The 24864-nt window shown below is 44.3% G+C and overlaps 11 non-coding genes across 11 annotated transcripts; all 11 read right to left on the bottom strand.

Annotated features, from left to right (window-relative positions):
• Positions 1-2006: 2006 nt before the first annotated feature.
• On the bottom strand, positions 2007-2079 carry trnar-ucg (transfer RNA arginine (anticodon UCG)). The gene has a single exon. It is a non-coding gene; the product is annotated as a tRNA-Arg (tRNA).
• A 2179-nt stretch (positions 2080-4258) lies between these two features.
• trnar-ucg (transfer RNA arginine (anticodon UCG)) lies at positions 4259-4331 on the bottom strand. The gene has a single exon. It is a non-coding gene; the product is annotated as a tRNA-Arg (tRNA).
• Positions 4332-6510: 2179 nt separating this feature from the next.
• trnar-ucg (transfer RNA arginine (anticodon UCG)) lies at positions 6511-6583 on the bottom strand. Its single transcript has one exon. It is a non-coding gene; the product is annotated as a tRNA-Arg (tRNA).
• A 2179-nt stretch (positions 6584-8762) lies between these two features.
• trnar-ucg (transfer RNA arginine (anticodon UCG)) lies at positions 8763-8835 on the bottom strand. Its single transcript has one exon. It is a non-coding gene; the product is annotated as a tRNA-Arg (tRNA).
• Positions 8836-11014: 2179 nt separating this feature from the next.
• trnar-ucg (transfer RNA arginine (anticodon UCG)) lies at positions 11015-11087 on the bottom strand. Its single transcript has one exon. It is a non-coding gene; the product is annotated as a tRNA-Arg (tRNA).
• Positions 11088-13167: 2080 nt separating this feature from the next.
• trnas-aga (transfer RNA serine (anticodon AGA)) lies at positions 13168-13249 on the bottom strand. Its single transcript has one exon. It is a non-coding gene; the product is annotated as a tRNA-Ser (tRNA).
• Positions 13250-14851: 1602 nt separating this feature from the next.
• trnas-aga (transfer RNA serine (anticodon AGA)) lies at positions 14852-14933 on the bottom strand. Its single transcript has one exon. It is a non-coding gene; the product is annotated as a tRNA-Ser (tRNA).
• Positions 14934-16323: 1390 nt separating this feature from the next.
• On the bottom strand, positions 16324-16396 carry trnar-ucg (transfer RNA arginine (anticodon UCG)). The gene has a single exon. It is a non-coding gene; the product is annotated as a tRNA-Arg (tRNA).
• Positions 16397-18575: 2179 nt separating this feature from the next.
• Positions 18576-18648, bottom strand: trnar-ucg (transfer RNA arginine (anticodon UCG)). Its single transcript has one exon. It is a non-coding gene; the product is annotated as a tRNA-Arg (tRNA).
• Positions 18649-20827: 2179 nt separating this feature from the next.
• trnar-ucg (transfer RNA arginine (anticodon UCG)) lies at positions 20828-20900 on the bottom strand. Its single transcript has one exon. It is a non-coding gene; the product is annotated as a tRNA-Arg (tRNA).
• A 2179-nt stretch (positions 20901-23079) lies between these two features.
• trnar-ucg (transfer RNA arginine (anticodon UCG)) lies at positions 23080-23152 on the bottom strand. The gene has a single exon. It is a non-coding gene; the product is annotated as a tRNA-Arg (tRNA).
• Positions 23153-24864: the final 1712 nt, after the last annotated feature.

Raw genomic sequence — 24864 nt, 5'->3', positions numbered from 1 at the left:
AGCTGCCTGCTTCAGGGTCGGCTCCTCCTCTGCTGGAAGTTTCCATCGTTTTATTCACAGTCACGACGCGATTTCATGATTCACTGCAGTGAAAAAGTGTCATGGTGTCGTCCAAGCAAGACCCTGCAGAAACTCAGCGAGAGATCTCGGGTCATTTCGAGCTCAGGGTGTGGAATAAGACGAGATGCGTGACAGCTGTTATTGACGCCGCCACTTCACTGCCAATTAGCGGCTCAAAACGAGCCGTTGTGAGCATCAGCTTGATTTGTACCTTCCTGCAGTGCATTTGCTAAACAACATCAGATAGATCCCATCCGGCGCAGGGATTTTTTCACACTCTATTTTCACACTCTGCAGTATTTCTAATAACTCTTCCTTGTGAACCTCGATCTCTTCTCAGTCTAGACGCAATTGTCTCTATATCTTCCTCGCCAACATTTTCATTTTCTGTAGCAAATACTGTCGAACACTGTTTACGTAGTGCTTCCCCTATCTCCTCTGACTCCACACACAACTTCCCACTATTATCCTTGACTGTCCCAAAGCTAACTCTCGTCATTCTTTTATTCCTGACATACCTATGGAAAGCCTTAGGTTAACCAATGGAAAGCCTTAGCTTAACGCTGATCATATCGGCCAACAACTTCTCATGTCTCCTCCTGACTCTTCTCAGCTCTCTTTTTAGGTCTTTTCTGACATCGTTGTAACCCTCGAGCGCCAATGTAAAAGAACAAAAGCACAAAGTTCGGAAAAGATATTTACAGCCAAACCTAGTCAAAATTATTTTTTGAAAGGAAAATCGCACTTGGCAATTTGCTAGATCTCTTTGAGAACATGACCAATAGAGCTTATCAAGGGCGCTATTGATCTGAGTGTTCTTGGACGAGAAACAATCAAACGTTGTGACATATTCTGGCGAACGAAATGGTCTTTCCTCATGGTTACAATGAAAGAGATGGTTCCCAATAAAAGACAGGGATTAAGTGGTATCTAGATATATTTCAATGTGATAAGATTCTTTTTCCGTCCCCAATTACCCCAGAGATGGATGGGGTGAGTTAATTTTCTTCACTCTTCAGCTCCTCAGCATGGAGGAACAGACATGAAACCGCTAGAGATGGAGTTGTTGAGTTGGGAACCAGCGACACTGAAGAAACTAAGTAAAAGTGAGGACTGCAGATGCTGGAAACCAGATTTTAGATCAGAGTGATGCTGGAAAAGCACAGTCGGTAAGGCAGCATCCGAGGAGCAGCAAAGTCGACGTTTCTGTTGCCAGGCTTGATGTGTTCCGCAAACTATTTTCGTTTTTGGCTCAGATTTCCAGCAACTGCAGCTGTTTGTTTTATGTTAACCTTCATAATGTTTTGGACAAAACCAATGACCTGTTTGCATCGGAAAATCCGCAGAAGTACTGGTACACCAATATGTTTGCTGAACAAGACAACCGTTCCGTGAGCGGGAATAGGATCCGGGCCACGGTGCTTAGAGTAACGAAACCTCACAAGTAAATAACAAGACAAGGCGATAGGTACTATCGTATTTGGTCGAAATAAAAGCCCCTTTCTGAACATTTTCGTTGCAGATTATTTTCAACTTGTCTTCGAAGATTTACAAAGTGGGAAAAGGCCATTCTGCCCATTGTGCATTGCGGCTAATCAGAGAACCATCTATTCAAGTCGCAGTTTCCAACTTTGGCTCAAAGTCTTGTGTATTCTAATGTTTCCAGGGCAAGTGTCAATGAGGTTATCCTGTGTTCTTAAATGGCACAATAATGGGACAGAAGTATGACATTTTCACAACGAATTGTAACTCTTTTGAGGAGCTCATGCTCATTTCCACCCACAGAGGGAGACACCCGAGACTGACAGAAGTGTCCGTTGTGGTGAGGTGAAATTTGAAATGGACAATAGAACAAACACAAGTTCTAACTGCAGAAGCGCCATCCCGACAAGGACTTCATTGGGGAGCGTCAACACGGACCACGGTTAAAGTGAGACGTTCCCCCAGGAGCCAGGTAGGACTCGAACCTACAATCTTCTGATCCGAAGTCAGACGCGTTATCCATTACGCCACTGGCCCAAATGCAACGTCACACGCTGGCAGCATGTCGATATGTAATGTGATTGATTATCACGGAATCAGAATTAAAAAGGTGAGCAAGCAGCGAAGATAATCGCCAACACAGCTTCACTTGGAAGCTTCCAATTTCTGAAGCAGTGCCTTTCACTGGCAAAGGAGAAACATTTGTCCTCAGCTGCCTGCTTCAGGGTCGGCTCCTCCTCTGCTGGAAGTTTCCATCGTTTTATTCACAGTCACGACGCGATTTCATGATTCACTGCAGTGAAAAAGTGTCATGGTGTCGTCCAAGCAAGACCCTGCAGAAACTCAGCGAGAGATCTCGGGTCATTTCGAGCTCAGGGTGTGGAATAAGACGAGATGCGTGACAGCTGTTATTGACGCCGCCACTTCACTGCCAATTAGCGGCTCAAAACGAGCCGTTGTGAGCATCAGCTTGATTTGTACCTTCCTGCAGTGCATTTGCTAAACAACATCAGATAGATCCCATCCGGCGCAGGGATTTTTTCACACTCTATTTTCACACTCTGCAGTATTTCTAATAACTCTTCCTTGTGAACCTCGATCTCTTCTCAGTCTAGACGCAATTGTCTCTATATCTTCCTCGCCAACATTTTCATTTTCTGTAGCAAATACTGTCGAACACTGTTTACGTAGTGCTTCCCCTATCTCCTCTGACTCCACACACAACTTCCCACTATTATCCTTGACTGTCCCAAAGCTAACTCTCGTCATTCTTTTATTCCTGACATACCTATGGAAAGCCTTAGGTTAACCAATGGAAAGCCTTAGCTTAACGCTGATCATATCCGTCAACAACTTCTCATGTCTCCTCCTGACTCTTCTCAGCTCTCTTTTTAGGTCTTTTCTGACATCGTTGTAACCCTCGAGCGCCAATGTAAAAGAACAAAAGCACAAAGTTCGGAAAAGATATTTACAGCCAAACCTAGTCAAAATTATTTTTTGAAAGGAAAATCGCACTTGGCAATTTGCTAGATCTCTTTGAGAACATGACCAACAGAGCTTATCAAGGGCGCTATTGATCTGAGTGTTCTTGGACGAGAAACAATCAAACGTTGTGACATATTCTGGCGAACGAAATGGTCTTTCCTCATGGTTACAATGAAAGAGATGGTTCCCAATAAAAGACAGGGATTAAGTGGTATCTAGATATATTTCAATGTGATAAGATTCTTTTTCCGTCCCCAATTACCCCAGAGATGGATGGGGTGAGTTAATTTTCTTCACTCTTCAGCTCCTCAGCATGGAGGAACAGACATGAAACCGCTAGAGATGGAGTTGTTGAGTTGGGAACCAGCGACACTGAAGAAACTAAGTAAAAGTGAGGACTGCAGATGCTGGAAACCAGATTTTAGATCAGAGTGATGCTGGAAAAGCACAGTCGGTAAGGCAGCATCCGAGGAGCAGCAAAGTCGACGTTTCTGTTGCCAGGCTTGATGTGTTCCGCAAACTATTTTCGTTTTTGGCTCAGATTTCCAGCAACTGCAGCTGTTTGTTTTATGTTAAACTTCATAATGTTTTGGACAAAACCAATGACCTGTTTGCATCGGAAAATCCGCAGAAGTACTGGTACACCAATATGTTTGCTGAACAAGACAACCGTTCCGTGAGCGGGAATAGGATCCGGGCCACGGTGCTTAGAGTAACGAAACCTCACAAGTAAATAACAAGACAAGGCGATAGGTACTATCGTATTTGGTCGAAATAAAAGCCCCTTTCTGAACATTTTCGTTGCAGATTATTTTCAACTTGTCTTCGAAGATTTACAAAGTGGGAAAAGGCCATTCTGCCCATTGTGCATTGCGGCTAATCAGAGAACCATCTATTCAAGTCGCAGTTTCCAACTTTGGCTCAAAGTCTCGTGTATTCTAATGTTTCCAGGGCAAGTGTCAATGAGGTTATCCTGTGTTCTTAAATGGCACAATAATGGGGCAGAAGTATGACATTTTCACAACGAATTGTAACTCTTTTGAGGAGCTCATGCTCATTTCCACCCACAGAGGGAGACACCCGAGACTGACAGAAGTGTCCGTTGTGGTGAGGTGAAATTTGAAATGGACAATAGAACAAACACAAGTTCTAACTGCAGAAGCGCCATCCCGACCAGGACTTCATTGGGGAGCGTCAACACGGACCACGGTTAAAGTGAGACGTTCCCCCACGAGCCAGGTAGGACTCGAACCTACAATCTTCTGATCCGAAGTCAGACGCGTTATCCATTACGCCACTGGCCCAAATGTAATGTCACACGCTGGCAGCATGTCGATATGTAATGTGATTGATTATCACGGAATCAGAATTAAAAAGGTGAGCAAGCAGCGAAGATAATCGCCAACACAGCTTCACTTGGAAGCTTCCAATTTCTGAAGCAGTGCCTTTCACTGGCAAAGGAGAAACATTTGTCCTCAGCTGCCTGCTTCAGGGTCGGCTCCTCCTCTGCTGGAAGTTTCCATCGTTTTATTCACAGTCACGACGCGATTTCATGATTCACTGCAGTGAAAAAGTGTCATGGTGTCGTCCAAGCAAGACCCTGCAGAAACTCAGCGAGAGATCTCGGGTCATTTCGAGCTCAGGGTGTGGAATAAGACGAGATGCGTGACAGCTGTTATTGACGCCGCCACTTCACTGCCAATTAGCGGCTCAAAACGAGCCGTTGTGAGCATCAGCTTGATTTGTACCTTCCTGCAGTGCATTTGCTAAACAACATCAGATAGATCCCATCCGGCGCAGGGATTTTTTCACACTCTATTTTCACACTCTGCAGTATTTCTAATAACTCTTCCTTGTGAACCTCGATCTCTTCTCAGTCTAGACGCAATTGTCTCTATATCTTCCTCGCCAACATTTTCATTTTCTGTAGCAAATACTGTCGAACACTGTTTACGTAGTGCTTCCCCTATCTCCTCTGACTCCACACACAACTTCCCACTATTATCCTTGACTGTCCCAAAGCTAACTCTCGTCATTCTTTTATTCCTGACATACCTATGGAAAGCCTTAGGTTAACCAATGGAAAGCCTTAGCTTAACGCTGATCATATCGGCCAACAACTTCTCATGTCTCCTCCTGACTCTTCTCAGCTCTCTTTTTAGGTCTTTTCTGACATCGTTGTAACCCTCGAGCGCCAATGTAAAAGAACAAAAGCACAAAGTTCGGAAAAGATATTTACAGCCAAACCTAGTCAAAATTATTTTTTGAAAGGAAAATCGCACTTGGCAATTTGCTAGATCTCTTTGAGAACATGACCAACAGAGCTTATCAAGGGCGCTATTGATCTGAGTGTTCTTGGACGAGAAACAATCAAACGTTGTGACATATTCTGGCGAACGAAATGGTCTTTCCTCATGGTTACAATGAAAGAGATGGTTCCCAATAAAAGACAGGGATTAAGTGGTATCTAGATATATTTCAATGTGATAAGATTCTTTTTCCGTCCCCAATTACCCCAGAGATGGATGGGGTGAGTTAATTTTCTTCACTCTTCAGCTCCTCAGCATGGAGGAACAGACATGAAACCGCTAGAGATGGAGTTGTTGAGTTGGGAACCAGCGACACTGAAGAAACTAAGTAAAAGTGAGGACTGCAGATGCTGGAAACCAGATTTTAGATCAGAGTGATGCTGGAAAAGCACAGTCGGTAAGGCAGCATCCGAGGAGCAGCAAAGTCGACGTTTCTGTTGCCAGGCTTGATGTGTTCCGCAAACTATTTTCGTTTTTGGCTCAGATTTCCAGCAACTGCAGCTGTTTGTTTTATGTTAACCTTCATAATGTTTTGGACAAAACCAATGACCTGTTTGCATCGGAAAATCCGCAGAAGTACTGGTACACCAATATGTTTGCTGAACAAGACAACCGTTCCGTGAGCGGGAATAGGATCCGGGCCACGGTGCTTAGAGTAACGAAACCTCACAAGTAAATAACAAGACAAGGCGATAGGTACTATCGTATTTGGTCGAAATAAAAGCCCCTTTCTGAACATTTTCGTTGCAGATTATTTTCAACTTGTCTTCGAAGATTTACAAAGTGGGAAAAGGCCATTCTGCCCATTGTGCATTGCGGCTAATCAGAGAACCATCTATTCAAGTCGCAGTTTCCAACTTTGGCTCAAAGTCTTGTGTATTCTAATGTTTCCAGGGCAAGTGTCAATGAGGTTATCCTGTGTTCTTAAATGGCACAATAATGGGGCAGAAGTATGACATTTTCACAACGAATTGTAACTCTTTTGAGGAGCTCATGCTCATTTCCACCCACAGAGGGAGACACCCGAGACTGACAGAAGTGTCCGTTGTGGTGAGGTGAAATTTGAAATGGACAATAGAACAAACACAAGTTCTAACTGCAGAAGCGCCATCCCGACAAGGACTTCATTGGGGAGCGTCAACACGGACCACGGTTAAAGTGAGACGTTCCTCCACGAGCCAGGTAGGACTCGAACCTACAATCTTCTGATCCGAAGTCAGACGCGTTATCCATTACGCCACTGGCCCAAACGTAACCTCCGACGCTGGCAGCATGTCGATATGTAATGTGATTGATTATCACGGAATCAGAATTAAAAAGGTGAGCAAGCAGCGAAGATAATCGCCAACACAGCTTCACTTGGAAGCTTCCAATTTCTGAAGCAGTGCCTTTCACTGGCAAAGGAGAAACATTTGTCCTCAGCTGCCTGCTTCAGGGTCGGCTCCTCCTCTGCTGGAAGTTTCCATCGTTTTATTCACAGTCACGACGCGATTTCATGATTCACTGCAGTGAAAAAGTGTCATGGTGTCGTCCAAGCAAGACCCTGCAGAAACTCAGCGAGAGATCTCGGGTCATTTCGAGCTCAGGGTGTGGAATAAGACGAGATGCGTGACAGCTGTTATTGACGCCGCCACTTCACTGCCAATTAGCGGCTCAAAACGAGCCGTTGTGAGCATCAGCTTGATTTGTACCTTCCTGCAGTGCATTTGCTAAACAACATCAGATAGATCCCATCCGGCGCAGGGATTTTTTCACACTCTATTTTCACACTCTGCAGTATTTCTAATAACTCTTCCTTGTGAACCTCGATCTCTTCTCAGTCTAGACGCAATTGTCTCTATATCTTCCTCGCCAACATTTTCATTTTCTGTAGCAAATACTGTCGAACACTGTTTACGTAGTGCTTCCCCTATCTCCTCTGACTCCACACACAACTTCCCACTATTATCCTTGACTGTCCCAAAGCTAACTCTCGTCATTCTTTTATTCCTGACATACCTATGGAAAGCCTTAGGTTAACCAATGGAAAGCCTTAGCTTAACGCTGATCATATCCGCCAACAACTTCTCATGTCTCCTCCTGACTCTTCTCAGCTCTCTTTTTAGGTCTTTTCTGACATCGTTGTAACCCTCGAGCGCCAATGTAAAAGAACAAAAGCACAAAGTTCGGAAAAGATATTTACAGCCAAACCTAGTCAAAATTATTTTTTGAAAGGAAAATCGCACTTGGCAATTTGCTAGATCTCTTTGAGAACATGACCAACAGAGCTTATCAAGGGCGCTATTGATCTGAGTGTTCTTGGACGAGAAACAATCAAACGTTGTGACATATTCTGGCGAACGAAATGGTCTTTCCTCATGGTTACAATGAAAGAGATGGTTCCCAATAAAAGACAGGGATTAAGTGGTATCTAGATATATTTCAATGTGATAAGATTCTTTTTCCGTCCCCAATTACCCCAGAGATGGATGGGGTGAGTTAATTTTCTTCACTCTTCAGCTCCTCAGCATGGAGGAACAGACATGAAACCGCTAGAGATGGAGTTGTTGAGTTGGGAACCAGCGACACTGAAGAAACTAAGTAAAAGTGAGGACTGCAGATGCTGGAAACCAGATTTTAGATCAGAGTGATGCTGGAAAAGCACAGTCGGTAAGGCAGCATCCGAGGAGCAGCAAAGTCGACGTTTCTGTTGCCAGGCTTGATGTGTTCCGCAAACTATTTTCGTTTTTGGCTCAGATTTCCAGCAACTGCAGCTGTTTGTTTTATGTTAACCTTCATAATGTTTTGGACAAAACCAATGACCTGTTTGCATCGGAAAATCCGCAGAAGTACTGGTACACCAATATGTTTGCTGAACAAGACAACCGTTCCGTGAGCGGGAATAGGATCCGGGCCACGGTGCTTAGAGTAACGAAACCTCACAAGTAAATAACAAGACAAGGCGATAGGTACTATCGTATTTGGTCGAAATAAAAGCCCCTTTCTGAACATTTTCGTTGCAGATTATTTTCAACTTGTCTTCGAAGATTTACAAAGTGGGAAAAGGCCATTCTGCCCATTGTGCATTGCGGCTAATCAGAGAACCATCTATTCAAGTCGCAGTTTCCAACTTTTGCTCAAAGTCTTGTGTATTCTAATGTTTCCAGGGCAAGTGTCAATGAGGTTATCCTGTGTTCTTAAATGGCACAATCATGGGGCAGAAGTATGACATTTTCACAACGAATTGTAACTCTTTTGAGGAGCTCATGCTCATTTCCACCCACAGAGGGAGACACCCGAGACTGACAGAAGTGTCCGTTGTGGTGAGGTGAAATTTGAAATGGACAATAGAACAAACACAAGTTCTAACTGCAGAAGCGCCATCCCGACAAGGACTTCATTGGGGAGCGTCAACACGGACCACGGTTAAAGTGAGACGTTCCCCCACGAGCCAGGTAGGACTCGAACCTACAATCTTCTGATCCGAAGTCAGACGCGTTATCCATTACGCCACTGGCCCAAACGTAACGTCCGACGCTGGCAGCATGTCGATATGTAATGTGATTGATTATCACGGAATCAGAATTAAAAAGGTGAGCAAGCAGCGAAGATAATCGCCAACACAGCTTCACTTGGAAGCTTCCAATTTCTGAAGCAGTGCCTTTCACTGGCAAAGGAGAAACATTTGTCCTCAGCTGCCTGCTTCAGGGTCGGCTCCTCCTCTGCTGGAAGTTTCCATCGTTTTATTCACAGTCACGACGCGATTTCATGATTCACTGCAGTGAAAAAGTGTCATGGTGTCGTCCAAGCAAGACCCTGCAGAAACTCAGCGAGAGATCTCGGGTCATTTCGAGCTCAGGGTGTGGAATAAGACGAGATGCGTGACAGCTGTTATTGACGCCGCCACTTCACTGCCAATTAGCGGCTCAAAACGAGCCGTTGTGAGCATCAGCTTGATTTGTACCTTCCTGCAGTGCATTTGCTAAACAACATCAGATAGATCCCATCCGGCGCAGGGATTTTTTCACACTCTATTTTCACACTCTGCAGTATTTCTAATAACTCTTCCTTGTGAACCTCGATCTCTTCTCAGTCTAGACGCAATTGTCTCTATATCTTCCTCGCCAACATTTTCATTTTCTGTAGCAAATACTGTCGAACACTGTTTACGTAGTGCTTCCCCTATCTCCTCTGACTCCACACACAACTTCCCACTATTATCCTTGACTGTCCCAAAGCTAACTCTCGTCATTCTTTTATTCCTGACATACCTATGGAAAGCCTTAGGTTAACCAATGGAAAGCCTTAGCTTAACGCTGATCATATCGGCCAACAACTTCTCATGTCTCCTCCTGACTCTTCTCAGCTCTCTTTTTAGGTCTTTTCTGACATCGTTGTAACCCTCGAGCGCCAATGTAAAAGAACAAAAGCACAAAGTTCGGAAAAGATATTTACAGCCAAACCTAGTCAAAATTATTTTTTGAAAGGAAAATCGCACTTGGCAATTTGCTAGATCTCTTTGAGAACATGACCAACAGAGCTTATCAAGGACGCTATTGATCTGAGTGTTCTTGGACGAGAAACAATCAAACGTTGTGACATATTCTGGCGAACGAAATGGTCTTTCCTCATGGTTACAATGAAAGAGATGGTTCCCAATAAAAGACAGGGATTAAGTGGTATCTAGATATATTTCAATGTGATAAGATTCTTTTTCCGTCCCCAATTACCCCAGAGATGGATGGGGTGAGTTAATTTTCTTCACTCTTCAGCTCCTCAGCATGGAGGAACAGACATGAAACCGCTAGAGATGGAGTTGTTGAGTTGGGAACCAGCGACACTGAAGAAACTAAGTAAAAGTGAGGACTGCAGATGCTGGAAACCAGATTTTAGATCAGAGTGATGCTGGAAAAGCACAGTCGGTAAGGCAGCATCCGAGGAGCAGCAAAGTCGACGTTTCTGTTGCCAGGCTTGATGTGTTCCGCAAACTATTTTCGTTTTTGGCTCAGATTTCCAGCAACTGCAGCTGTTTGTTTTATGTTAAACTTCATAATGTTTTGGACAAAACCAATGACCTGTTTGCATCGGAAAATCCGCAGAAGTACTGGTACACCAATATGTTTGCTGAACAAGACAACCGTTCCGTGAGCGGGAATAGGATCCGGGCCACGGTGCTTAGAGTAACGAAACCTCACAAGTAAATAACAAGACAAGGCGATAGGTACTATCGTATTTGGTCGAAATAAAAGCCCCTTTCTGAACATTTTCGTTGCAGATTATTTTCAACTTGTCTTCGAAGATTTACAAAGTGGGAAAAGGCCATTCTGCCCATTGTGCATTGCGGCTAATCAGAGAACCATCTATTCAAGTCGCAGTTTCCAACTTTGGCTCAAAGTCTTGTGTATTCTAATGTTTCCAGGGCAAGTGTCAATGAGGTTATCCTGTGTTCTTAAATGGCACAATAATGGGGCAGAAGTATGACATTTTCACAACGAATTGTAACTCTTTAGAGGAGCTCATGCTCATTTCCACCCACAGAGGGAGACACCCGAGACTGACAGAAGTGTCCGTTGTGGTGAGGTGAAATTTGAAATGGACAATAGAACAAACACAAGTTCTAACTGCAGAAGCGCCATCCCGACAAGGACTTCATTGGGGAGCGTCAACACGGACCACGGTTAAAGTGAGACGTTCCCCCACGAGCCAGGTAGGACTCGAACCTACAATCTTCTGATCCGAAGTCAGACGCGTTATCCATTACGCCACTGGCCCAAATGTAACGTCACACGCTGGCAGCATGTCGATATGTAATGTGATTGATTATCACGGAATCAGAATTAAAAAGGTGAGCAAGCAGCGAAGATAATCGCCAACACAGCTTCACTTGGAAGCTTCCAATTTCTGAAGCAGTGCCTTTCACTGGCAAAGGAGAAACATTTGTCCTCAGCTGCCTGCTTCAGGGTCGGCTCCTCCTCTGCTGGAAGTTTCCATCGTTTTATTCACAGTCACGACGCGATTTCATGATTCACTGCAGTGAAAAAGTGTCATGGTGTCGTCCAAGCAAGACCCTGCAGAAACTCAGCGAGAGATCTCGGGTCATTTCGAGCTCAGGGTGTGGAATAAGACGAGATGCGTGACAGCTGTTATTGACGCCGCCACTTCACTGCCAATTAGCGGCTCAAAACGAGCCGTTGTGAGCATCAGCTTGATTTGTACCTTCCTGCAGTGCATTTGCTAAACAACATCAGATAGATCCCATCCGGCGCAGGGATTTTTTCACACTCTATTTTCACACTCTGCAGTATTTCTAATAACTCTTCCTTGTGAACCTCGATCTCTTCTCAGTCTAGACGCAATTGTCTCTATATCTTCCTCGCCAACATTTTCATTTTCTGTAGCAAATACTGTCGAACACTGTTTACGTAGTGCTTCCCCTATCTCCTCTGACTCCACACACAACTTCCCACTATTATCCTTGACTGTCCCAAAGCTAACTCTCGTCATTCTTTTATTCCTGACATACCTATGGAAAGCCTTAGGTTAACCAATGGAAAGCCTTAGCTTAACGCTGATCATATCCGCCAACAACTTCTCATGTCTCCTCCTGACTCTTCTCAGCTCTCTTTTTAGGTCTTTTCTGACATCGTTGTAACCCTCGAGCGCTCCAACTGAGTTTTCACGTTTTGTCCTAACAGAAGACTTCTTGTTCTTCTTGACCAGGGATTCCACTTCCTTAGTAAACCACGGCTCACGCGTTCTATATCTTCCTCACTGTCTGACAGGTACATACTTATCTAGGACACACAGGAGCTTTTCCTTGAATAAGCTCCACATTTTTAATGTGCTCAGCCCCTGCTGTTTCCTACACCATTCTACGCTTCCTAAATCCTACCTCATTGCATCGTAATAAGCTCCTCATTGCAAAGTGCTCACCTACTTCCAAATCTAAAACCTGGCCAGGCTCGTTACCCACTATTAAATCTAAAGTGGCTTCGTCCCTTGAAGGCCTGTCTACATACTGTGTCAGGAAGCCCTCCTGCCCACACTGGACAAAATGTGACCCATCTATAGTAGTCGTACTGCAGTGATCCCAGTCAATATTTGGATATTGTCTTGAGTGTTCCAGAGTTTTTCATTGTCCCAGAATCCAGATGAAGTTTGTATTCCTCACGTACGGGAGCGAGAATTCTTTCAATGTCTCAGATGAGTTCCTGTCCCGAGAACATCAGAGTCAATGTCCCGTCCTCTACTCGGTCCGAGATTTCACACTTCTTCATTCTCCTCTGATTCCATTTCCCAAAGAGTTTCTCAAGATTTCCAAAGCTGGATCCTAGATTATATGGTTTGCTTCCTAAACATATTTCCAACTGCCAATTGACAATATTTTCACAGTATCTCTTCACAACTCTCTGGCTTGCACCATGTCCAGGCATGAGAAGTCCCGTTTGGTGGAGAGATTCCCGAGGCTGGTGAGTTTCACTTTGGAACAAAGGCGGTTAAGTGGCAATTTCCTGCGATTGTTTGTAATGATGGGAGAGGGAGCGGTGGGGAACGAGCACTTTGACGTGCAGGAAGAAGTGTTGCCACTGATCAGAGTCAGTGAACAGAGGACTGGGATTAAAGGAATCAAAGGAAAAGCAGCAATTCCGCTCAGGACGTTCAATAACAACTGCTGAAACCCGACGTGACGAGCAGGGTATCTGAAAAGAGAAACAGAGATAACGTTTTAGATGTGGAACATTTCTGATGAAGAACTCGAGTTTCCCAAGTCACATCAAATGACCGGCCTGGTTTTCAAAGCAGGTTTCCTGAACTTTGACCGAAAATTGCTCCAATAGGAAGGCATTAGGAACGTAGTCAGCAGGATTCGAACCTGCGTGGGGAAACCCCAATGGATTTCTAATCCATCGCCTTAACCACTCGGCCATGACTACAGACGAGTCCCGTCACCTCACTGAAAGCTGTCGCTGACGTGATGGGCTCAAGGCTTCCATCTCCTTTCATACCTTTGCTGTCATTTGGAAGCTGCTGGACACCAATGTAAAAGAACAAAAGCACAAAGTTCGGAAAAGATATTTACAGCCAAACTTAGTCAAAATTATTTTTTGAAAGGAAAATCGCACTTGGCAATTTGCTAGATCTCTTTGAGAACATGACCAACAGAGCTTATCAAGGGCGCTATTGATCTGAGTGTTCTTGGACGAGAAACAATCAAACGTTGTGACATATTCTGGCGAACGAAATGGTCTTTCCTCATGGTTACAATGAAAGAGATGGTTCCCAATAAAAGACAGGGATTAAGTCGTATCTAGATATATTTCAATGTGATAAGATTCTTTTTCCGTCCCCAATTACCCCAGAGATGGATGGGGTGAGTTAATTTTCTTCACTCTTCAGCTCCTCAGCATGGAGGAACAGACATGAAACCGCTAGAGATGGAGTTGTTGAGTTGGGAACCAGCGACACTGAAGAAACTAAGTAAAAGTGAGGACTGCAGATGCTGGAAACCAGATGTGGTTTTTTAATGTGCTCAGCCCCTGCTGTTTCCTACACCATTCTACGCTTCCTAAATCCTACCTCATTGCATCGTAATAAGCTCCTCATTGCAAAGTGCTCACCTACTTCCAAATCTAAAACCTGGCCAGGCTCGTTACCCACTATTAAATCTAAAGTGGCTTCGTCCCTTGAAGGCCTGTCTACATACTGTGTCAGGAAGCCCTCCTGCCCACACTGGACAAAATGTGACCCATCTATAGTAGTCGTACTGCAGTGATCCCAGTCAATATTTGGATATTGTCTTGAGTGTTCCAGAGTTTTTCATTGTCCCAGAATCCAGATGAAGTTTGTATTCCTCACGTACGGGAGCGAGAATTCTTTCAATGTCTCAGATGAGTTCCTGTCCCGAGAACATCAGAGTCAATGTCCCGTCCTCTACTCGGTCCGAGATTTCACACTTCTTCATTCTCCTCTGATTCCATTTCCCAAAGAGTTTCTCAAGATTTCCAAAGCTGGATCCTAGATTATATGGTTTGCTTCCTAAACATATTTCCAACTGCCAATTGACAATATTTTCACAGTATCTCTTCACAACTCTCTGGCTTGCACCATGTCCAGGCATGAGAAGTCCCGTTTGGTGGAGAGATTCCCGAGGCTGGTGAGTTTCACTTTGGAACAAAGGCGGTTAAGTGGCAATTTCCTGCGATTGTTTGTAATGATGGAGAGGGAGCGGTGGGGAACGAGCACTTTGACGTGCAGGAAGAAGTGTTGCCACTGATCAGAGTCAGTGAACAGAGGACTGGGATTAAAGGAATCAAAGGAAAAGCAGCAATTCCGCTCAGGACGTTCAATAACAACTGCTGAAACCCGACGTGACGAGCAGGGTATCTGAAAAGAGAAACAGAGATAACGTTTTAGATGTGGAACATTTCTGATGAAGAACTCGAGTTTCCCAAGTCACATCAAATGACCGGCCTGGTTTTCAAAGCAGGTTTCCTGAACTTTGACCGAAAATTGCTCCAATAGGAAGGCATTAGGAACGTAGTCAGCAGGATTCGAACCTGCGTGGGGAAACCCCAATGGATTTCTAATCCATCGCCTTAACCACTCGGCCATGACTACAGACGAGTCCCGTCACCTCACTGAAAGCTGTCGCTGACGTGATGGGCTCAAGGCTTCCATCTCCTTTCATACCTTTGCTGTCATTTGGAAGCTGCTGGACACCAATGTAAAAGAACAAAAGCACAAAGTTCGGAAAAGATATTTACAGCCAAACTTAGTCAAAATTATTTTTTGAAAGGAAAATCGCACTTGGCAATTTGCTAGATCTCTTTGAGAACATGACCAACAGAGCTTATCAAGGGCGCTATTGATCTGAGTGTTCTTGGACGAGAAACAATCAAACGTTGTGACATATTCTGGCGAACGAAATGGTCTTTCCTCATGGTTACAATGAAAGAGATGGTTCCCAATAAAAGACAGGGATTAAGTCGTATCTAGATATATTTCAATGTGATAAGATTCTTTTTCCGTCCCCAATTACCCCAGAGATGGATGGGGTGAGTTAATTTTCTTCACTCTTCAGCTCCTCAGCATGGAGGAACAGACATGAAACCGCTAGAGATGGAGTTGTTGAGTTGGGAACCAGCGACACTGAAGAAACTAAGTAAAAGTGAGGACTGCAGATGCTGGAAACCAGATTTTAGATCAGAGTGATGCTGGAAAAGCACAGTCGGTAAGGCAGCATCCGAGGAGCAGCAAAGTCGACGTTTCTGTTGCCAGGCTTGATGTGTTCCGCAAACTATTTTCGTTTTTGGCTCAGATTTCCAGCAACTGCAGCTGTTTGTTTTATGTTAACCTTCATAATGTTTTGGACAAAACCAATGACCTGTTTGCATCGGAAAATCCGCAGAAGTACTGGTACACCAATATGTTTGCTGAACAAGACAACCGTTCCGTGAGCGGGAATAGGATCCGGGCCACGGTGCTTAGAGTAACGAAACCTCACAAGTAAATAACAAGACAAGGCGATAGGTACTATCGTATTTGGTCGAAATAAAAGCCCCTTTCTGAACATTTTCGTTGCAGATTATTTTCAACTTGTCTTCGAAGATTTACAAAGTGGGAAAAGGCCATTCTGCCCATTGTGCATTGCGGCTAATCAGAGAACCATCTATTCAAGTCGCAGTTTCCAACTTTGGCTCAAAGTCTTGTGTATTCTAATGTTTCCAGGGCAAGTGTCAATGAGGTTATCCTGTGTTCTTAAATGGCACAATAATGGGACAGAAGTATGACATTTTCACAACGAATTGTAACTCTTTTGAGGAGCTCATGCTCATTTCCACCCACAGAGGGAGACACCCGAGACTGACAGAAGTGTCCGTTGTGGTGAGGTGAAATTTGAAATGGACAATAGAACAAACACAAGTTCTAACTGCAGAAGCGCCATCCCGACAAGGACTTCATTGGGGAGCGTCAACACGGACCACGGTTAAAGTGAGACGTTCCCCCACGAGCCAGGTAGGACTCGAACCTACAATCTTCTGATCCGAAGTCAGACGCGTTATCCATTACGCCACTGGCCCAAATGTAACGTCACACGCTGGCAGCATGTCGATATGTAATGTGATTGATTATCACGGAATCAGAATTAAAAAGGTGAGCAAGCAGCGAAGATAATCGCCAACACAGCTTCACTTGGAAGCTTCCAATTTCTGAAGCAGTGCCTTTCACTGGCAAAGGAGAAACATTTGTCCTCAGCTGCCTGCTTCAGGGTCGGCTCCTCCTCTGCTGGAAGTTTCCATCGTTTTATTCACAGTCACGACGCGATTTCATGATTCACTGCAGTGAAAAAGTGTCATGGTGTCGTCCAAGCAAGACCCTGCAGAAACTCAGCGAGAGATCTCGGGTCATTTCGAGCTCAGGGTGTGGAATAAGACGAGATGCGTGACAGCTGTTATTGACGCCGCCACTTCACTGCCAATTAGCGGCTCAAAACGAGCCGTTGTGAGCATCAGCTTGATTTGTACCTTCCTGCAGTGCATTTGCTAAACAACATCAGATAGATCCCATCCGGCGCAGGGATTTTTTCACACTCTATTTTCACACTCTGCAGTATTTCTAATAACTCTTCCTTGTGAACCTCGATCTCTTCTCAGTCTAGACGCAATTGTCTCTATATCTTCCTCGCCAACATTTTCATTTTCTGTAGCAAATACTGTCGAACACTGTTTACGTAGTGCTTCCCCTATCTCCTCTGACTCCACACACAACTTCCCACTATTATCCTTGACTGTCCCAAAGCTAACTCTCGTCATTCTTTTATTCCTGACATACCTATGGAAAGCCTTAGGTTAACCAATGGAAAGCCTTAGCTTAACGCTGATCATATCGGCCAACAACTTCTCATGTCTCCTCCTGACTCTTCTCAGCTCTCTTTTTAGGTCTTTTCTGACATCGTTGTAACCCTCGAGCGCCAATGTAAAAGAACAAAAGCACAAAGTTCGGAAAAGATATTTACAGCCAAACCTAGTCAAAATTATTTTTTGAAAGGAAAATCGCACTTGGCAATTTGCTAGATCTCTTTGAGAACATGACCAACAGAGCTTATCAAGGACGCTATTGATCTGAGTGTTCTTGGACGAGAAACAATCAAACGTTGTGACATATTCTGGCGAACGAAATGGTCTTTCCTCATGGTTACAATGAAAGAGATGGTTCCCAATAAAAGACAGGGATTAAGTCGTATCTAGATATATTTCAATGTGATAAGATTCTTTTTCCGTCCCCAATTACCCCAGAGATGGATGGGGTGAGTTAATTTTCTTCACTCTTCAGCTCCTCAGCATGGAGGAACAGACATGAAACCGCTAGAGATGGAGTTGTTGAGTTGGGAACCAGCGACACTGAAGAAACTAAGTAAAAGTGAGGACTGCAGATGCTGGAAACCAGATTTTAGATCAGAGTGATGCTGGAAAAGCACAGTCGGTAAGGCAGCATCCGAGGAGCAGCAAAGTCGACGTTTCTGTTGCCAGGCTTGATGTGTTCCGCAAACTATTTTCGTTTTTGGCTCAGATTTCCAGCAACTGCAGCTGTTTGTTTTATGTTAAACTTCATAATGTTTTGGACAAAACCAATGACCTGTTTGCATCGGAAAATCCGCAGAAGTACTGGTACACCAATATGTTTGCTGAACAAGACAACCGTTCCGTGAGCGGGAATAGGATCCGGGCCACGGTGCTTAGAGTAACGAAACCTCACAAGTAAATAACAAGACAAGGCGATAGGTACTATCGTATTTGGTCGAAATAAAAGCCCCTTTCTGAACATTTTCGTTGCAGATTATTTTCAACTTGTCTTCGAAGATTTACAAAGTGGGAAAAGGCCATTCTGCCCATTGTGCATTGCGGCTAATCAGAGAACCATCTATTCAAGTCGCAGTTTCCAACTTTGGCTCAAAGTCTTGTGTATTCTAATGTTTCCAGGGCAAGTGTCAATGAGGTTATCCTGTGTTCTTAAATGGCACAATAATGGGGCAGAAGTATGACATTTTCACAACGAATTGTAACTCTTTTGAGGAGCTCATGCTCATTTCCACCCACAGAGGGAGACACCCGAGACTGACAGAAGTGTCCGTTGTGGTGAGGTGAAATTTGAAATGGACAATAGAACAAACGCAAGTTCTAACTGCAGAAGCGCCATCCCGACAAGGACTTCATTGGGGAGCGTCAACACGGACCACGGTTAAAGTGAGACGTTCCCCCACGAGCCAGGTAGGACTCGAACCTACAATCTTCTGATCCGAAGTCAGACGCGTTATCCATTACGCCACTGGCCCAAACGTAACGTCCGACGCTGGCAGCATGTCGATATGTAATGTGATTGATTATCACGGAATCAGAATTAAAAAGGTGAGCAAGCAGCGAAGATAATCGCCAACACAGCTTCACTTGGAAGCTTCCAATTTCTGAAGCAGTGCCTTTCACTGGCAAAGGAGAAACATTTGTCCTCAGCTGCCTGCTTCAGGGTCGGCTCCTCCTCTGCTGGAAGTTTCCATCGTTTTATTCACAGTCACGACGCGATTTCATGATTCACTGCAGTGAAAAAGTGTCATGGTGTCGTCCAAGCAAGACCCTGCAGAAACTCAGCGAGAGATCTCGGGTCATTTCGAGCTCAGGGTGTGGAATAAGACGAGATGCGTGACAGCTGTTATTGACGCCGCCACTTCACTGCCAATTAGCGGCTCAAAACGAGCCGTTGTGAGCATCAGCTTGATTTGTACCTTCCTGCAGTGCATTTGCTAAACAACATCAGATAGATCCCATCCGGCGCAGGGATTTTTTCACACTCTATTTTCACACTCTGCAGTATTTCTAATAACTCTTCCTTGTGAACCTCGATCTCTTCTCAGTCTAGACGCAATTGTCTCTATATCTTCCTCGCCAACATTTTCATTTTCTGTAGCAAATACTGTCGAACACTGTTTACGTAGTGCTTCCCCTATCTCCTCTGACTCCACACACAACTTCCCACTATTATCCTTGACTGTCCCAAAGCTAACTCTCGTCATTCTTTTATTCCTGACATACCTATGGAAAGCCTTAGGTTAACCAATGGAAAGCCTTAGCTTAACGCTGATCATATCCGCCAACAACTTCTCATGTCTCCTCCTGACTCTTCTCAGCTCTCTTTTTAGGTCTTTTCTGACATCGTTGTAACCCTCGAGCGCCAATGTAAAAGAACAAAAGCACAAAGTTCGGAAAAGATATTTACAGCCAAACCTAGTCAAAATTATTTTTTGAAAGGAAAATCGCACTTGGCAATTTGCTAGATCTCTTTGAGAACATGACCAACAGAGCTTATCAAGGGCGCTATTGATCTGAGTGTTCTTGGACGAGAAACAATCAAACGTTGTGACATATTCTGGCGAACGAAATGGTCTTTCCTCATGGTTACAATGAAAGAGATGGTTCCCAATAAAAGACAGGGATTAAGTGGTATCTAGATATATTTCAATGTGATAAGATTCTTTTTCCGTCCCCAATTACCCCAGAGATGGATGGGGTGAGTTAATTTTCTTCACTCTTCAGCTCCTCAGCATGGAGGAACAGACATGAAACCGCTAGAGATGGAGTTGTTGAGTTGGGAACCAGCGACACTGAAGAAACTAAGTAAAAGTGAGGACTGCAGATGCTGGAAACCAGATTTTAGATCAGAGTGATGCTGGAAAAGCACAGTCGGTAAGGCAGCATCCGAGGAGCAGCAAAGTCGACGTTTCTGTTGCCAGGCTTGATGTGTTCCGCAAACTATTTTCGTTTTTGGCTCAGATTTCCAGCAACTGCAGCTGTTTGTTTTATGTTAAACTTCATAATGTTTTGGACAAAACCAATGACCTGTTTGCATCGGAAAATCCGCAGAAGTACTGGTACACCAATATGTTTGCTGAACAAGACAACCGTTCCGTGAGCGGGAATAGGATCCGGGCCACGGTGCTTAGAGTAACGAAACCTCACAAGTAAATAACAAGACAAGGCGATAGGTACTATCGTATTTGGTCGAAATAAAAGCCCCTTTCTGAACATTTTCGTTGCAGATTATTTTCAACTTGTCTTCGAAGATTTACAAAGTGGGAAAAGGCCATTCTGCCCATTGTGCATTGCGGCTAATCAGAGAACCATCTATTCAAGTCGCAGTTTCCAACTTTGGCTCAAAGTCTTGTGTATTCTAATGTTTCCAGGGCAAGTGTCAATGAGGTTATCCTGTGTTCTTAAATGGCACAATAATGGGGCAGAAGTATGACATTTTCACAACGAATTGTAACTCTTTAGAGGAGCTCATGCTCATTTCCACCCACAGAGGGAGACACCCGAGACTGACAGAAGTGTCCGTTGTGGTGAGGTGAAATTTGAAATGGACAATAGAACAAACACAAGTTCTAACTGCAGAAGCGCCATCCCGACAAGGACTTCATTGGGGAGCGTCAACACGGACCACGGTTAAAGTGAGACGTTCCCCCACGAGCCAGGTAGGACTCGAACCTACAATCTTCTGATCCGAAGTCAGACGCGTTATCCATTACGCCACTGGCCCAAATGTAACGTCACACGCTGGCAGCATGTCGATATGTAATGTGATTGATTATCACGGAATCAGAATTAAAAAGGTGAGCAAGCAGCGAAGATAATCGCCAACACAGCTTCACTTGGAAGCTTCCAATTTCTGAAGCAGTGCCTTTCACTGGCAAAGGAGAAACATTTGTCCTCAGCTGCCTGCTTCAGGGTCGGCTCCTCCTCTGCTGGAAGTTTCCATCGTTTTATTCACAGTCACGACGCGATTTCATGATTCACTGCAGTGAAAAAGTGTCATGGTGTCGTCCAAGCAAGACCCTGCAGAAACTCAGCGAGAGATCTCGGGTCATTTCGAGCTCAGGGTGTGGAATAAGACGAGATGCGTGACAGCTGTTATTGACGCCGCCACTTCACTGCCAATTAGCGGCTCAAAACGAGCCGTTGTGAGCATCAGCTTGATTTGTACCTTCCTGCAGTGCATTTGCTAAACAACATCAGATAGATCCCATCCGGCGCAGGGATTTTTTCACACTCTATTTTCACACTCTGCAGTATTTCTAATAACTCTTCCTTGTGAACCTCGATCTCTTCTCAGTCTAGACGCAATTGTCTCTATATCTTCCTCGCCAACATTTTCATTTTCTGTAGCAAATACTGTCGAACACTGTTTACGTAGTGCTTCCCCTATCTCCTCTGACTCCACACACAACTTCCCACTATTATCCTTGACTGTCCCAAAGCTAACTCTCGTCATTCTTTTATTCCTGACATACCTATGGAAAGCCTTAGGTTAACCAATGGAAAGCCTTAGCTTAACGCTGATCATATCGGCCAACAACTTCTCATGTCTCCTCCTGACTCTTCTCAGCTCTCTTTTTAGGTCTTTTCTGACATCGTTGTAACCCTCGAGCGCCAATGTAAAAGAACAAAAGCACAAAGTTCGGAAAAGATATTTACAGCCAAACCTAGTCAAAATTATTTTTTGAAAGGAAAATCGCACTTGGCAATTTGCTAGATCTCTTTGAGAACATGACCAACAGAGCTTATCAAGGGCGCTATTGATCTGAGTGTTCTTGGACGAGAAACAATCAAACGTTGTGACATATTCTGGCGAACGAAATGGTCTTTCCTCATGGTTACAATGAAAGAGATGGTTCCCAATAAAAGACAGGGATTAAGTCGTATCTAGATATATTTCAATGTGATAAGATTCTTTTTCCGTCCCCAATTACCCCAGAGATGGATGGGGTGAGTTAATTTTCTTCACTCTTCAGCTCCTCAGCATGGAGGAACAGACATGAAACCGCTAGAGATGGAGTTGTTGAGTTGGGAACCAGCGACACTGAAGAAACTAAGTAAAAGTGAGGACTGCAGATGCTGGAAACCAGATTTTAGATCAGAGTGATGCTGGAAAAGCACAGTCGGTAAGGCAGAATCCGAGGAGCAGCAAAGTCGACGTTTCTGTTGCCAGGCTTGATGTGTTCCGCAAACTATTTTCGTTTTTGGCTCAGATTTCCAGCAACTGCAGCTGTTTGTTTTATGTTAAACTTCATAATGTTTTGGACAAAACCAATGACCTGTTTGCATCGGAAAATCCGCAGAAGTACTGGTACACCAATATGTTTGCTGAACAAGACAACCGTTCCGTGAGCGGGAATAGGATCCGGGCCACGGTGCTTAGAGTAACGAAACCTCACAAGTAAATAACAAGACAAGGCGATAGGTACTATCGTATTTGGTCGAAATAAAAGCCCCTTTCTGAACATTTTCGTTGCAGATTATTTTCAACTTGTCTTCGAAGATTTACAAAGTGGGAAAAGGCCATTCTGCCCATTGTGCATTGCGGCTAATCAGAGAACCATCTATTCAAGTCGCAGTTTCCAACTTTGGCTCAAAGTCTTGTGTATTCTAATGTTTCCAGGGCAAGTGTCAATGAGGTTATCCTGTGTTCTTAAATGGCACAATAATGGGGCAGAAGTATGACATTTTCACAACGAATTGTAACTCTTTTGAGGAGCTCATGCTCATTTCCACCCACAGAGGGAGACACCCGAGACTGACAGAAGTGTCCGTTGTGGTGAGGTGAAATTTGAAATGGACAATAGAACAAACACAAGTTCTAACTGCAGAAGCGCCATCCCGACAAGGACTTCATTGGGGAGCGTCAACACGGACCACGGTTAAAGTGAGACGTTCCCCCACGAGCCAGGTAGGACTCGAACCTACAATCTTCTGATCCGAAGTCAGACGCGTTATCCATTACGCCACTGGCCCAAATGTAACGTCACACGCTGGCAGCATGTCGATATGTAATGTGATTGATTATCACGGAATCAGAATTAAAAAGGTGAGCAAGCAGCGAAGATAATCGCCAACACAGCTTCACTTGGAAGCTTCCAATTTCTGAAGCAGTGCCTTTCACTGGCAAAGGAGAAACATTTGTCCTCAGCTGCCTGCTTCAGGGTCGGCTCCTCCTCTGCTGGAAGTTTCCATCGTTTTATTCACAGTCACGACGCGATTTCATGATTCACTGCAGTGAAAAAGTGTCATGGTGTCGTCCAAGCAAGACCCTGCAGAAACTCAGCGAGAGATCTCGGGTCATTTCGAGCTCAGGGTGTGGAATAAGACGAGATGCGTGACAGCTGTTATTGACGCCGCCACTTCACTGCCAATTAGCGGCTCAAAACGAGCCGTTGTGAGCATCAGCTTGATTTGTACCTTCCTGCAGTGCATTTGCTAAACAACATCAGATAGATCCCATCCGGCGCAGGGATTTTTTCACACTCTATTTTCACACTCTGCAGTATTTCTAATAACTCTTCCTTGTGAACCTCGATCTCTTCTCAGTCTAGACGCAATTGTCTCTATATCTTCCTCGCCAACATTTTCATTTTCTGTAGCAAATACTGTCGAACACTGTTTACGTAGTGCTTCCCCTATCTCCTCTGACTCCACACACAACTTCCCACTATTATCCTTGACTGTCCCAAAGCTAACTCTCGTCATTCTTTTATTCCTGACATACCTATGGAAAGCCTTAGGTTAACCAATGGAAAGCCTTAGCTTAACGCTGATCATATCCGCCAACAACTTCTCATGTCTCCTCCTGACTCTTCTCAGCTCTCTTTTTAGGTCTTTTCTGACATCGTTGTAACCCTCGAGCGCTCCAACTGAGTTTTCACGTTTTGTCCTAACAGAAGACTTCTTGTTCTTCTTGACCAGGGATTCCTCTTCCTTAGTAAACCACGGCTCACGCGTTCTATATCTTCCTCACTGTCTGACAGGTACATACTTATCTAGGACACACAGGAGCTTTTCCTTGAATAAGCTCCACATTTTTAATGTGCTCAGCCCCTGCTGTTTCCTACACCATTCTACGCTTCCTAAATCCTACCTCATTGCATCGTAATAAGCTCCTCATTGCAAAGTGCTCACCTACTTCCAAATCTAAAACCTGGCCAGGCTCGTTACCCACTATTAAATCTAAAGTGGCTTCGTCCCTTGAAGGCCTGTCTACATACTGTGTCAGGAAGCCCTCCTGCCCACACTGGACAAAATGTGACCCATCTATAGTAGTCGTACTGCAGTGATCCCAGTCAATATTTGGATATTGTCTTGAGTGTTCCAGAGTTTTTCATTGTCCCAGAATCCAGATGAAGTTTGTATTCCTCACGTACGGGAGCGAGAATTCTTTCAATGTCTCAGATGAGTTCCTGTCCCGAGAACATCAGAGTCAATGTCCCGTCCTCTACTCGGTCCGAGATTTCACACTTCTTCATTCTCCTCTGATTCCATTTCCCAAAGAGTTTCTCAAGATTTCCAAAGCTGGATCCTAGATTATATGGTTTGCTTCCTAAACATATTTCCAACTGCCAATTGACAATATTTTCACAGTATCTCTTCACAACTCTCTGGCTTGCACCATGTCCAGGCATGAGAAGTCCCGTTTGGTGGAGAGATTCCCGAGGCTGGTGAGTTTCACTTTG

The sequence above is a fragment of the Hemiscyllium ocellatum genome, unplaced genomic scaffold (assembly GCF_020745735.1).
Source record: "Hemiscyllium ocellatum isolate sHemOce1 unplaced genomic scaffold, sHemOce1.pat.X.cur. scaffold_1034_pat_ctg1, whole genome shotgun sequence".
Classification (NCBI taxonomy): domain Eukaryota; kingdom Metazoa; phylum Chordata; class Chondrichthyes; order Orectolobiformes; family Hemiscylliidae; genus Hemiscyllium; species Hemiscyllium ocellatum.
The sequence above is the reverse complement of the archived record's forward strand: the minus strand, read 5'-3'. Positions and strand labels throughout refer to the sequence as shown.